This window comes from Scyliorhinus torazame, chromosome 8 (genome assembly GCF_047496885.1).
Source record: "Scyliorhinus torazame isolate Kashiwa2021f chromosome 8, sScyTor2.1, whole genome shotgun sequence".
Taxonomy (NCBI): Eukaryota; Metazoa; Chordata; class Chondrichthyes; order Carcharhiniformes; family Scyliorhinidae; genus Scyliorhinus; species Scyliorhinus torazame.
In genome coordinates, this window is record NC_092714.1 from 112,098,058 (window position 1) to 112,110,387 (window position 12,330).

The window sequence follows — 12,330 nt, forward strand, 5'->3', positions numbered from 1 at the left end:
GTATGAAAGCTGAAGCTGTTCTGTAGGTTATTAATAATGGAGAACTGGAGAAAGTTTTCTCTTTAAGTCTATTACTATTGTTTTATGAATTTTTAAGGACTGCTGCATCAATGACTGATATTCACATGAGAAGTTCTCCAGTGGTGGCAACCTTCCATCTCATGAGACAATAGTTTGCGCTGTATGTTCAAATCTGTGTTAAGTGTGATTCAGCAACCCCAATCTGGTATCTGGCAACCTGTGTCACATTTGCTGCAGAAGGGGTGGCACGGTAGCACAGTGGTTAGCAGTGTTGCTTCACAGCTCCAGGGTCCCAGGTTCGATTCCCAGCTTGAGTCACTCTCTGTGTGAAGTCTGCACGTTCTTCCCGTGTCTGCGTGGGTTTCGTCCGGGTGCTCTGGTTTCCTCCCACAGTCCAAAGATGTGCAGGTTAGGTGGATTGGCCATGCTAAATTACCCTTAGTGCCCCCCCCCAAAAAAAAAGATTAGGTGAGGTTACTGGGGTGCTCTTTCCAAGGGCCGGTGCAGACTCGATGGTCTGAATGGCCTCCATCTGCACTGTAAATTCTATGATCCTATGAAGTGGACAGTACGCTGAGGAGGTGCCCTGGTTTTTCTGCACCCTTTTCTCAGCTTTTTGTTTCTGCTCACCTCTTTCAATGCCCTTCCAAACAGTCAGCTTCCAGAAGGCACAGCAATCAGCGACTGTCTCCCAGTCATCAGCCAATGTCCACCATCTTCATATCTTGCTTGCAGTTGTCCTCTAACTGGAGGCACCGGATGGGTACCAAACATGTGGGCTGGATGGTGTTGAGCTTCTTGAATGTTGTTCGACCTGCACTCATCCAGGCAAGTGGAGAGTATTCCATTACACTCCTGATTTATGTCTTGTAGGCGGTGGATAGGCTTTGTGGAGTCAGGATATGAGTTACTCACCACAGAATACTCAGCTTCTGAGCTGCTCTTGTAGCCACAGCATTTATATGGCTGGTCCAGTTCAATTTCTGGTCGATGGTAACATCCATGATGTTGATAGTGGGAATTCAGTGATGGTAATGCCATTAAATGTCAAGGGGAGATAGTTGGATTCTCTTTTGTTAGAGATGGTCATTGTCTGGCAATTGTGTGGTGTGAATGTTACTTGCCACTTCTCAGCCCAAGCCTGAATGTTGCAATCGTTAGCAAACATCCCCACTTCTGACGTTATGATGGAAGGAATATCATTGGTGAAACATCTGCAGATATTTGTGCCTAGGACTACCCTGAGGAACTCCTGCAGTGATCTCCTGACATTGAGATGATTGACCTCTAACAATCTTAACCATCTTCTTTTGTGCCAGGTATGACTCCAACCAATGGATAGTTTCCTCCCTGATTCCCATTGACTGCAGCTTTGGTAGTGCTCCTTGATGCCACACTCGGTCAAATGCTGCCTTGACGCCAAGGGCAGTCACTGTTACCTCAGTTCTTTTATCCATGTTTGAACCAAGGCTGCAGTGAGTTCAGGAGCTGGTGGAACCCAAAACTGGGCGTCAGTAAGCAGGACATTGCTCAGTAAGTGCCGTTAGATAGCACTATCGATGGCACCTTTCATTACTTTGTTGATAATCGAGAGTAGATTGATGAAGTGGAAATTGGTTAGCTTGGATTTGAGTTTCTTTTTGTGTACCGGACATACTTGAGCAATTTGCCACATTTGCTAGGTAGAAGCCAATGTTGTAGCTATACTGAAGCAGCTTGGTTAAGGGAACAGCTAGTTCTGGAGCACAAGTCTTCAGTACTATTGCTGGAATGTTATCAGGGCCCATAGTCATTGCAGTATCCAGTGCCTTCAGTCATTTCTTGATATCACGTGCCGTGAACTTAATTGATTGAAGACTGGTATCTGTGATGCTGGGACCCTCAAGAGGAGGTTGAGATGGATCATCTACCCGGCACTTCTGGCTGAAGATTGTTGCAGTTGCTTCAGCCTTATCTTTTGTACTGGGGCGGCACGGTGGCGCAGTGGTTACGACACTGAGGACCCGGGTTCGATCCCAGCCGCGGATCAGTGCCCGTTGGAGTTTGCGCGTTCTCCCTGTATCTGCGTAGGCTTCAACCCAAAGATGTGCAGGTTAATTGGATTGACCATGCTAAAAATCCCCCTTAATTGGAAAAAAATAATTGGGTACTCTAAATGTATTTATTTTTTAATCTTTTGCATTAGTCTGCTGGACTCCTCAATCATTGAAGATGGGGTTCTTTGTGGAGCCTCCTCCTCGAGTTAGCTGTTAAATTGTTCACCTATGTGTCACAACTTTATGTGGCAGAACTGCAACACTTATATCTGGTCCATTGGTTGTATGATTACTTCGCTCTATTACTTGCCGCCATCGTTGTTTGGCATGCAAGAAGTCCTGTGTTGCAACTTCAGCATGTTGGCACCTCAGTTTTAGGTATTACTGGTGCTGCTCCTGGCATGCCCTCCTGTGCTCTTCATTGAACCAGGTTTGATCTCCTGCTTTAATTACAGCAGATGTTGGAATCTGAAACAAAACAGAAAATGCTGAATAATCTCAGTAGGTCTGGCAACATCTGTGGAGAGAACGGAGCCAACATTTCAAGTCTGGATGCGAGTCATAGATCACCAAATCCCTACAGTACAGAAGGAGGCCATTCAGCCCATCAATTCTGCTTGGCATCTTTCCCGAAAGAGGTCATCGGATTGCAATTATGGTTGAGTACAATTCTGTTGATGATTTTGGTCTACAGCAGAGGTATTAATAGATCACACTGATCAGTTCAGTAGTCAGAGTGAAAAGTATCCAGTGTGAGAAGTGGTTGCTCAGAATAGTCCAGAACTGAGGAGGCAGTAGATAGGTGCTAACTCTGTACAGCTGAAGTGCTGCCATTAGTTCTGAAGAGCTGCAGCTCAGAGAAGCTTGGGTGGCAGTGATAGCTCTATGAAGCTGGCAGTTGGGGCAAATGAAAGACCGTGAACAGTAGGGTTCTGCCCATAATAGCTAAGGAGCTGGAATTGTGCCAGTATCCAGATGCTGGGGGTACAATCTAATGAATCCAGTGGGACACAGTCTTGGGACGAGGAAGTGGCGGTATGGTGGCACAATGGTTAGCGCTGCTGCCTCATAGTGTCAGGGACCTGGGTTCAATTCCAGCCTTGGGTGATTGTATGTGTGGAGTTTGCACATCACCCCATGACTGCATGGGTTTTCTCCAGGTGCTCCGGTTTCCTCCCACAGTCCAAAGATGTGCGGGTTGGGTGGATTGGCCATGCTAAATTGTCCTTTAGTTTCCAGGGATGTGTAGGTTAGATTAAGGGGTTATTGGGAGAGGATGGGGAAATGGGCTTGGGTGGAGTGCTCTTTCAGAGGGTCAGTGCAGACTTGATGGGTCCAATGACCTCCTTCTGCACTGCTGAGATTCTATGATTGAGCTACTGGGAAGAGAGCGGTCATTGGTGCAGTCTGAGCTGGAGTGGCTTTTGAGGGAAAGTAAAGGCTAGATCTTTGAAGGAGAGCAGCTGAAATTTCTCAGGAGGAAGCCAGCGTTAAAAATAAATTTGTGACTCACTGGCATCTGGATGGCTTGCTGAGATAGTTTGTGGAATCTGTTCTAATTGTGTCTGCTATTTTAACATGGCGTTGGTGGTTTGCCTCATGTTAATTCTGGATGTTGGAGTAAAAACAGAAAGTATTGATTGTTTGCTTTGTTAATTTGTGTTATTAGAATCCTGAACAAGAACCCACCTATTTTCAATTTGTAAAACTGTGAGGAAATGTTACTGCACCACAGGAGAGATAACACTGACCAATCTTTTATCTTTCATGTTAAAACAATCTTTAATCACAGAATTATAACAAAGAAATAGTTTTACAATTAACAGTTAGAACAGATTTTAAGTAAAAGAAGAAAACTTACTTCCTAAACCTGCCACTATATTCCAATTAAAGAAACCAATATAATTTAATACCACTCTTGAATAAAGTTAACAACCAGCATTTTACTTATTTTCTCTGTGCAGAATCTTTGGAGAAAAACCTTTCAGGACCAAACTGAAACACCTCTGTTCTGATTAGAGTTCATGACCTACTGACTCTTCAGACAGACCTGGCTCCCCCATTAACCACCTAATCTGTAGCCAAAACATCAGGCATGATTTTGTCCCTTCTTAAAAGTGTCCCTTGACTTGTTTAGCCAGGAACAAACACAACACCCTCATAAATTACCTACACCCCAGGTGTCCTTCAAACCTAAACAATATTCCATTAGCTAGCTATTTGTAAACAAGTAAATGGTTCTCAAGATCTATTAGCAGGACACTTCACCTGAAAATCAATGATTACTTCTCTTTTACAACACCTTAATCTCTGCTCTAACAGTCATTTAAAAAAAAATGTATTTTATTATAAACATATATCAAAGCAGGTTACAGCAAATAAACACCTCGGGAAACATACTTCCCAACAATCAACTATACAGACTTTTCCCCTTTTTCTCCCTCCCCCCCACCCCCATCCACCACCACCCACCCCCTGCGATGAACAGCTCCTCAAACACGATCACAAACATCCCCCACCTTTTCTCAAACTCCCCAGCTGAGCCCCTTAACTCATACTTAGTGGATGTCAGTCTTCCTGGCTGGGCAGTCAAGATCAGGATCGTACAATTTGCTCATGAACAGTTCTTTACATTTCTTTATTTACAATAAACGCAAGTGAATGCACTTTATTATAGATCGCGGGGGTCGGGGATCTGGTCGTATCCGAAAATAGGGGATCTGATCCTATATACCGGGGTCCGAGCGCGGTAGGCTCTCCTTCTCCATTTCCGTAGACGCATAGTCTGCACTATGCAGCAGAGTATCGCTAATACCAGTAAGGTTTCTATTACATAGCACAGAGAGTACCAGGTTATAAACCTCGCACACCAAGATGATGTGGTGTCGCTGGTGACTGGGATCTGGGTACTGCGGGGAAGTGAAACATTAACGGCTGGGGGGCTTGAAGTCATGGGGTTCGCATTCATTCGCAACCAAATATCCATCAATATGATGCTGATCCATGTGAAGGAAGTCCTCATGGCTCTTCTCTTTCCTTTTCTTTCTTCTCTTCTCTGGTCCTGGAGCTTCTGGAGTTCTGTGGAAACAAGCATAGTGTCTGTAACTATCTTTGTTTAATATCTCGTACGATAGTGTGTCTGTCCTGTAGTGCCAATTACTCCCTTTATAATTGTTCACTATGTGTGACTCCCTCATTTTTTTTTCCAAAAATCGAATTTTAGGACAAGGCACACTTCTCAATAATGAACCAGTGCGAGCCGTCTCGCAGACTGCGCAATTTACCATCCAAATGTTTCAGGATGTAAATAGCATGTGGTTGGCAGCCTAAAGGTTACCTAAACAAAACAAAACTTTTTGAACGAAAAGTGCCAAAATGAGGTGCGTATGGGCCGTGACGGGTAAGAGTTGGATGGAGTCCCCGGGTAGGACGACTACCAATGCCGTGTCTTTCTTACCCGAGCGTAGTTGACCAGAGGGGGGGTTCCCAGGCAGGGCGGGTCCCAAGCCGTTTCTCCACTGCCTGAGCAACCGACAAGAACGGGCAAGAAATGTAGTCATTGTGATGGGGCTGCCGTAGTGGTTCGACCTTTGAACCAGAAGGGCAGTTACGAACGGGCGTCTGGTTCCTTAACCAGTCTCTGCAGACAAACTCTCAGAGGTTTCTGCTGAACTAGTGTCTGGCAATGGTGAGTCTCTGTAGGCAAGTCCTCAGAGGTTTCGGCCGAATAGGCGTGGGGCAGTGAGAAAAAAAATTCTCCTGCCGGACATACAACATTTAACAAACGTACAAACAACATAAAACATTTTGCAGGTTCCATCAGAAAGAATACCACTTCTCCCAAGCGGTTCCTTTTAAAACATCATCTGGACAGCTCAGTTCTCTGTTGCGAACAGGGTCGCAAAGGGGTTCTCGGTTTGGGAGTCAGACCCAAGGTCGTCATCTTCTCCCGGGTGCCAAACTCTTGAGTGTATCAAGGCTGAAAGGGCTGCGCGGTGTGAGGTGGGGTCGCTCTCGTCGTTGCGGACGAGTCGGAACGAGTTATCTCGGTGCCAATAGTTGGTGTCTAGTTGTGTAGGGATAGAATCGGGGTTATCAGTGTAGTTCGGTGGTCGGTGGTGGGGTTTGTTTAGGAACGTGATCATGAAGGGATCACTTGGGTCATAGTCGGAATCGTTGGGTGTGGGGCCTGTTGCATGGGGATAGTAGGGAGGCGTGCTGTGGCTATCGTCCGAGTCACAGTCGCTGTCTCTGCTGCTGCAGTCCGTGGCCGTTCCGGGGCGGAGTGTATATTCCGTGGGTGGAGTCGATGTCGAGTCCGTGGCTGGGCTGGACGTGTTGGGGGATGGTAGGGTTACGTTGGCTGTTGGCGGGGTGTGGTGTGCTGCGTCGAGCATGACGTGGTGTGAGTGGTTAGACTGTGGTCCGTATGCCTTCAGCTGGTTTATATAGAACCACGCAGTCTTACCGTTGGGGTACTTTATTATATATACGGAAGGGCTTACCTTGTCCGCAATGGAGTACGGACCTGAGTATTTTGGTGACAGGAATGTGCTGGGGTTATATACAGAGAGCATAACTTGCTGTCCTATACTGTACTCAGTCGCATGCACTGTCTTGTCGAAACAAGCCTTGCTGTGTTTCTTCCTTGTGCCCAATTTTACTGCGGCTGCTAGCTGAACCGTTTTAACATTTTCCACTAATTGTTCTACTGCTTTCTCGTGTGTGAGGGCCGTCACTTCGGGGCTGGTCAAGTCCAAACCGAATAAATATTCTGTGCCTTTCATGGGGTGTCCGGTCATGAGGGTGTGTGGGGTGTAACCTGTGGAAGTAGAAATTGTGTTACGCAAAAACATCAACGCAAAAGGGAGGACTGAGTCCCAAGTGGTGTTGTTCTGCCGAAGCATTTTTCTGAGGGTGGATTTTAGGGTCCGATTCATGCGTTCCATGATACCACTCGACTGTGGGTGGTATGCTATGTGGAATTTTTGGGTGATGCCAAATATCGTGAGGACGTTCTGCATGACACGTCCCGTAAAATGGGAACCGTTGTCTGATTCAATGCTGCGGGGGAGTCCCCATCTTGTAAAGATGTGGTGGGTCAAAATCTTGGCTGTGGTTTTTGCAGTGTTTGTGTGGGCTGGGAATGCTTCCACCCATTTCGTAAAGGTGTCAATTACCACCAGTACATATTTATAGCCATTCCTGCAAGGGGGCAATGGTCCTATAAAATCAATCTGGAGGTTAGACCAGGGGCCATTAACGGATCAGGTGTGGCTGAGTTGAGCCTTTTTGGCATATCTATCTGGGTTGTTCTGGGCACAGATAAGACAATTCTCGATGTAGTGATTTACATCATCCTTTAAATTCAGCCACCAACAAAGCTGCTTGAGATGGGCTGTAGTGGGATCGATTCCCTGATGTCCATGACCGTCATGGAACAAACAAATCAGTTGATTCCTGTCCTGTTCAGGAACCACATAAAGGGTGTCTTTTAACACCACACCGTCATGTGTGGTCAGTGCATTTTTAAATCTCTCATAGGGTGCTGGATATTTTCCTTTCACAATCTCCCTGAGATTGCTGTCCTGCTTCTGGGCCTCCACTAGATCCTCGATCTTTGTCTGTGAGACCTGAACTGCATTCACTGGTGCGCTTTCGGGGGGTGTCCAACAATATCCATGCCTGGAACCTGCTTTCGCCAGTGCGTCGGCTTTCACATTTCCAGGAGGGAGGAACGATGGTGACTACGGACTTTGATTATCCCAAAAGTCCTGTTCTGGGCTCTCTGTAAAATGTGACGGAGCAATGGGGCTGAGGGGAGGGGTTTTCCGTCTGTGGAAACAAATCCTCTTGCTTTCCACAGGGGCAGAAATTCCGTGAGGCTGTTGCAGACATAGAGACTGTCCGAGTATATGTCTGCTGGGCTGGGGAAGGAATCTGGGTGTTCCACTATATACGCGATGGCTGCGAGCTCTGCTGCCTGCGCGTCTAAGTGGCCTGGAAGTTTTAACGATATCTCCTCAAGGGCGCGTCCTCGACATAGATACCGCAACCTGTTATGCGCTTCCCATCCAAGACTGTGGAAGATCCATCCACATAGATCTTTATGGGCTCACACGTGTCCGTGTTCTGGGGGCTCTGGGCTGAACTACCTATCTTTCTGGGGGGGTGTTTTAGCAATAAAGGGGCCTGTGTCGTGGTCTGGAGAGATAATCTCACATTCATGGGGGCTTCCGGGGTACTGTAAGTTGTCGGCTAAATAGGTGTGCGTCTTTGTCCTTTTAACAGTGATGTCCCGTCCCTGCAAGAGAAGGGTCCATCTAGCTGCTCTAATTTGGCTTACTGTACCGTCCTTGAGTCGTCCGTCCAGTAAAGGTTGGGTGGGGGTGTGTTCGGTCAGAATTGTGATGGGGTTCAGTCCGGAAATATATGAAAAATACTGCACTGCCCAAAATACTGCGAGCAGGTGCCTCTCACAGGCTGAAAATCCCTGCTCCACAGCATCTAAAATTCTGGAGGCGTAAGCTACGGGCCTTAACTGGTCGCGTTCCTGGAGGAGCACGGCTGAAAGGGTGCGGTCTGTGGTCGCTACCTCTATGGCGTAAGGGGAAAGCGGGTCTGGAACTTGTAGTACGGGGGCTGCTATGAGTGCCTGTTTTAAAGAGTCCACAGCATCCGTATGCTGCGGAAGCCATTTCCAGGGGGCTCCTTTCTTTAGGAGGTCTGAGAGGGGCGCTGCCTTGCTAGCGAAACCGTCAATGTGGTTTCGGCAGTAGCCAACCAGTCCTAAAAACGACCGGAGGGCTGAAACGTTCTAGGGAAGGGGCAATTTAGCAATCGAGTCAATCCTTTTATGCTCGATCTCGCGTTTACCGTGTGTGATAATTGTTCCCAAATGTATCACTTTTTCTTCCAAAATCTGGGCCTTTTTGGGGTTGACTTTACAACCGATTGAGTGTAAGAGTTCCAAGACTTCAGACAGAAGCTCAGTGTGCTCTTCCTTGGTGTCTGTCTGCAGTAGTAGGTCGTCTACATACTGAACCAGACATTCGGGGCGGGATAATTTGGCTAAACCATTTGCCAGCTGTCGGTGGAAAATGGAGGAGGAGTTGTGGAACATAGAACATAGAACGATACAGCGCAGTACAGGCCCTTCGGCCCATGATGTTGCACCGAAACAAAAGCCATCTAACCTACACTATGCCATTATCATCCATATGCTTATCCAATAAACCTTTAAATGCCCTCAATGTTGGCGAGTTCACTACTGTTGCAGGTAGGGCATTCCACGGCCTCACCACTCTTTGCGTAAAGAACCTACCTCTGACCTATATCTATTACCCCTCAGTTTAAAGCTATGTCCCCTCGTGCAAGCCATTTCCATCCGCGGGAGAAGGCTCTCACTGTCCACCCTATCTAACCCCCTGATCATTTTGTATGCCTCTATTAAGTCTCCTCTTAACCTTCTTCTCTCCAACGAAATCAACCTCAAGTCCATCAGCCTTTCCTCATAAGATTTTCCCTCCATACCAGGCAACATCCTGGTAAATCTCCTCTGCACCCGCTCCAAAGCCTCCACGTCCTTCCTATAATGCGGTGACCAGAACTGTACGCAATACTCCAAATGCGGCCGTACCAGAGTTTTGTACAGCTGCAACATGACCTCCTGACTCCGGAACTCAATCCCTCTACCAATAAAGGCCAACACTCCATAGGCCTTCTTCACAACCCTATCAACCTGGGTGGCAACTTTCAGGGATCTATGTACATGGACACCTAGATCCCTCTGCTCATCCACACTTCCAAGAACTTTACCATTAGCCAAATATTCTGCATTCCTGTTATTCCTTCCAAAGTGAATCACCTCACACTTCTCTACATTAAACTCCATTTGCCACCTCTCAGCCCAGCTCTGCAGCTTATCTATGTCCCTCTGTAACCTGCTACATCCTTCCACACTGTCGACAAGCTTTGTGGCAGGCATGTCCACGTGTACTGCTGTGCTTTAAAGATGAAGGCAAATTTGTACTGGCACGCCTTTGCCAATGGAATGGACCAGAATCCATTACTGACGTCCAAAACCGTAAAGAATCGGGAATTGAGTCCCTGCTTGAGCATGGTCTCGGTACTGGTGGCTACTGTGGGGGCTGCTGCGGGGGTGACTTGTTGAGTTCCCGGTAATCGATGGTCAGTCGCCATGATCCATCGGGCTTTCTCACTGGCCAAATCGGGGCATTATTAGTGGAGGCTACTGATCTAAGTACGCCCTGCTCTAATAAGCTTTCTATTACCTTGGAGATTTCTCCCTCTGCCTCTTGGGGAAATTCATACTGTTTGTGGGTTCTAGGGTCAGGTCCTGTTATTTGTACGGAGCCAGTCATCCATCCACAGTCGTGCTTGTGGGTCACAAATGCTGCCCTGTTCTTTTGCAGAACTGCCCTAACCTGCTTGTCCGTTAGGTGGTCGGGTTGAACCAAAATTCGCCTACTGCGCTAATTTTGTTCGCATACTGTCCTATGTTGAGCGTTGCGGGGGCGCTTGCGGATTTTGCCATCTTCCAGACACACTGGTTGACTGGATCGAATGAAAGATTATGGGAATTCATGAAATCGATTTCCAGAATGTGTTCTGCTGTGTGGGGCAGGTCAACTAAAACTACGGGGTGCTTGGTGGTGATGGTACCGATTTGAATTGGTACAGGAGCTGTGATGTGTCCCTGCTGTGAGTGGCCTGTAAAGCCGCTGAGGGTGATAGTGGCTGTAGTGGGCCACGTGTCTTTGAAACAGGGTGGAGGAATTTATTGTGGTGCGGGACCCTCCTGTGTCCCAGAGAAATTCGATGGGCTGTCCCCGAATTTTTGCTGCAACTACCGGTCGTCCGGACCTATCCCAAAGGGTGTCGCAGACCCAACTGGGGGAGCCCGTACACCGTCAGTCCATTCCGGTCAAGTCCGTCTGATCTGAACGGGCGCTAACGCTATGAATGGGCTCTGTCTTTTTCTTACTCAGAGTGCCCGTCTGCTGGGCTCTCTGTGGCTTTTTAGGGGTATTGCACTCTCTTGCGAAGTGTCCAAAACTGTCCGCAGTTGTAACACTCCTGTGACTTGGGTGGGGGGCTGTTCTTTCCCTCATTCACCCATGCGGGGTTCTGGTGTGTTTTTACTGCCTGCATATCTGCGCCGGCCTGCTTTTCCTCGGTATTCTTGACTGCTGGTTTGCTCTGTATAGATTGCTCCCAAGCGCGGGACAATCTTTTCACTACCCACTTCTCGTTATGGGCCGCCTCTGAGGGATCATAACTCGCGCAAGCTTTCTGTCCTGTTTCTGTGGCATGGGAGATAAGGGTGCGGGTCCATTTGGCCATGTTGTTTGGGGACAAATGGGCACAGTCTAAGTCTCCAAAGACTGCTGCAAAGTGGATCCACAGGCGTCCAGCAAACGCTGTGGGGTGCTTGGATTTCTTTTGCCTACATTTGTTGAGGCCATCTACGGGGTCACCCCAGTTATACCCGATCGCATCCAGGATCGCGGTATGCATTTCTGCAAGGGTGCCTCCTCCTACATTCTGTGGGTCGGGAAGGGCTGCTGCTACTGAAGGGTCTAAACTTAAAACTGTGAGCTTTACATGCTCTCGCTCATCCAGGCTGTACATGGTCGTCTGATGCTTAACTGTGGCAAAGAAATGGTGGGGGTCTGAGGTGGGGAGGAACGGTGTGACCTTATCGCACGCGTCCATAATTGGGTCACTGTTAAGGGGGTGGAGTATAGAAATTCCGCATCGTCCGATGTGGCTGTGCGGTGGGTGGTTACTGGGTTCATTGGAGCTTGAACTATCTGCTGTGTGGGGGGGGTTGGGGCGCTTTCCTCTTTTGTGGCTTTCCCTGCGCACATGTTCCCTTAACATATCTCTGCGCCTGTTTCGTTCAATTCTTCCCATTCAGGACCGTCTTCCTGATCTAATTTTTCTCCAAAGGTTTCCTGGAAACCTTTCTGAACAGAAAGCAGCGATTGCAGCTCTGCAATCTGCTTCCGGCACTTTGCGTGATCTAACGTGCTTTGTCTTTGTGGTGGCAGCATGGAGTGCTCTTAATGCTGCCTTGAGGTCATTACACTGTTTCTGTAATGCCTCTACCTGTTTTTCTGTTTCTTCACGTACCACGACTGCACGTTGCGTGTCCTGATAGGCCTTTTCATATTGAGACTGGAAGCTGCTTAGGTGCGCCAGACAAGACTGGTGAGTCCTTTTGGCGTCATCCACCTCTCCATCTTTT

At 47.7% G+C, this 12,330-nt stretch overlaps 1 protein-coding gene across 2 annotated transcripts in view; it reads left to right on the plus strand.

The window, feature by feature from the left end:
• Window positions 1–12,330, plus strand: part of c8hxorf58 (chromosome 8 CXorf58 homolog) — a 59,467-nt gene that overhangs the window by 15,551 nt on the left and 31,586 nt on the right. The window lies entirely within an intron of this gene.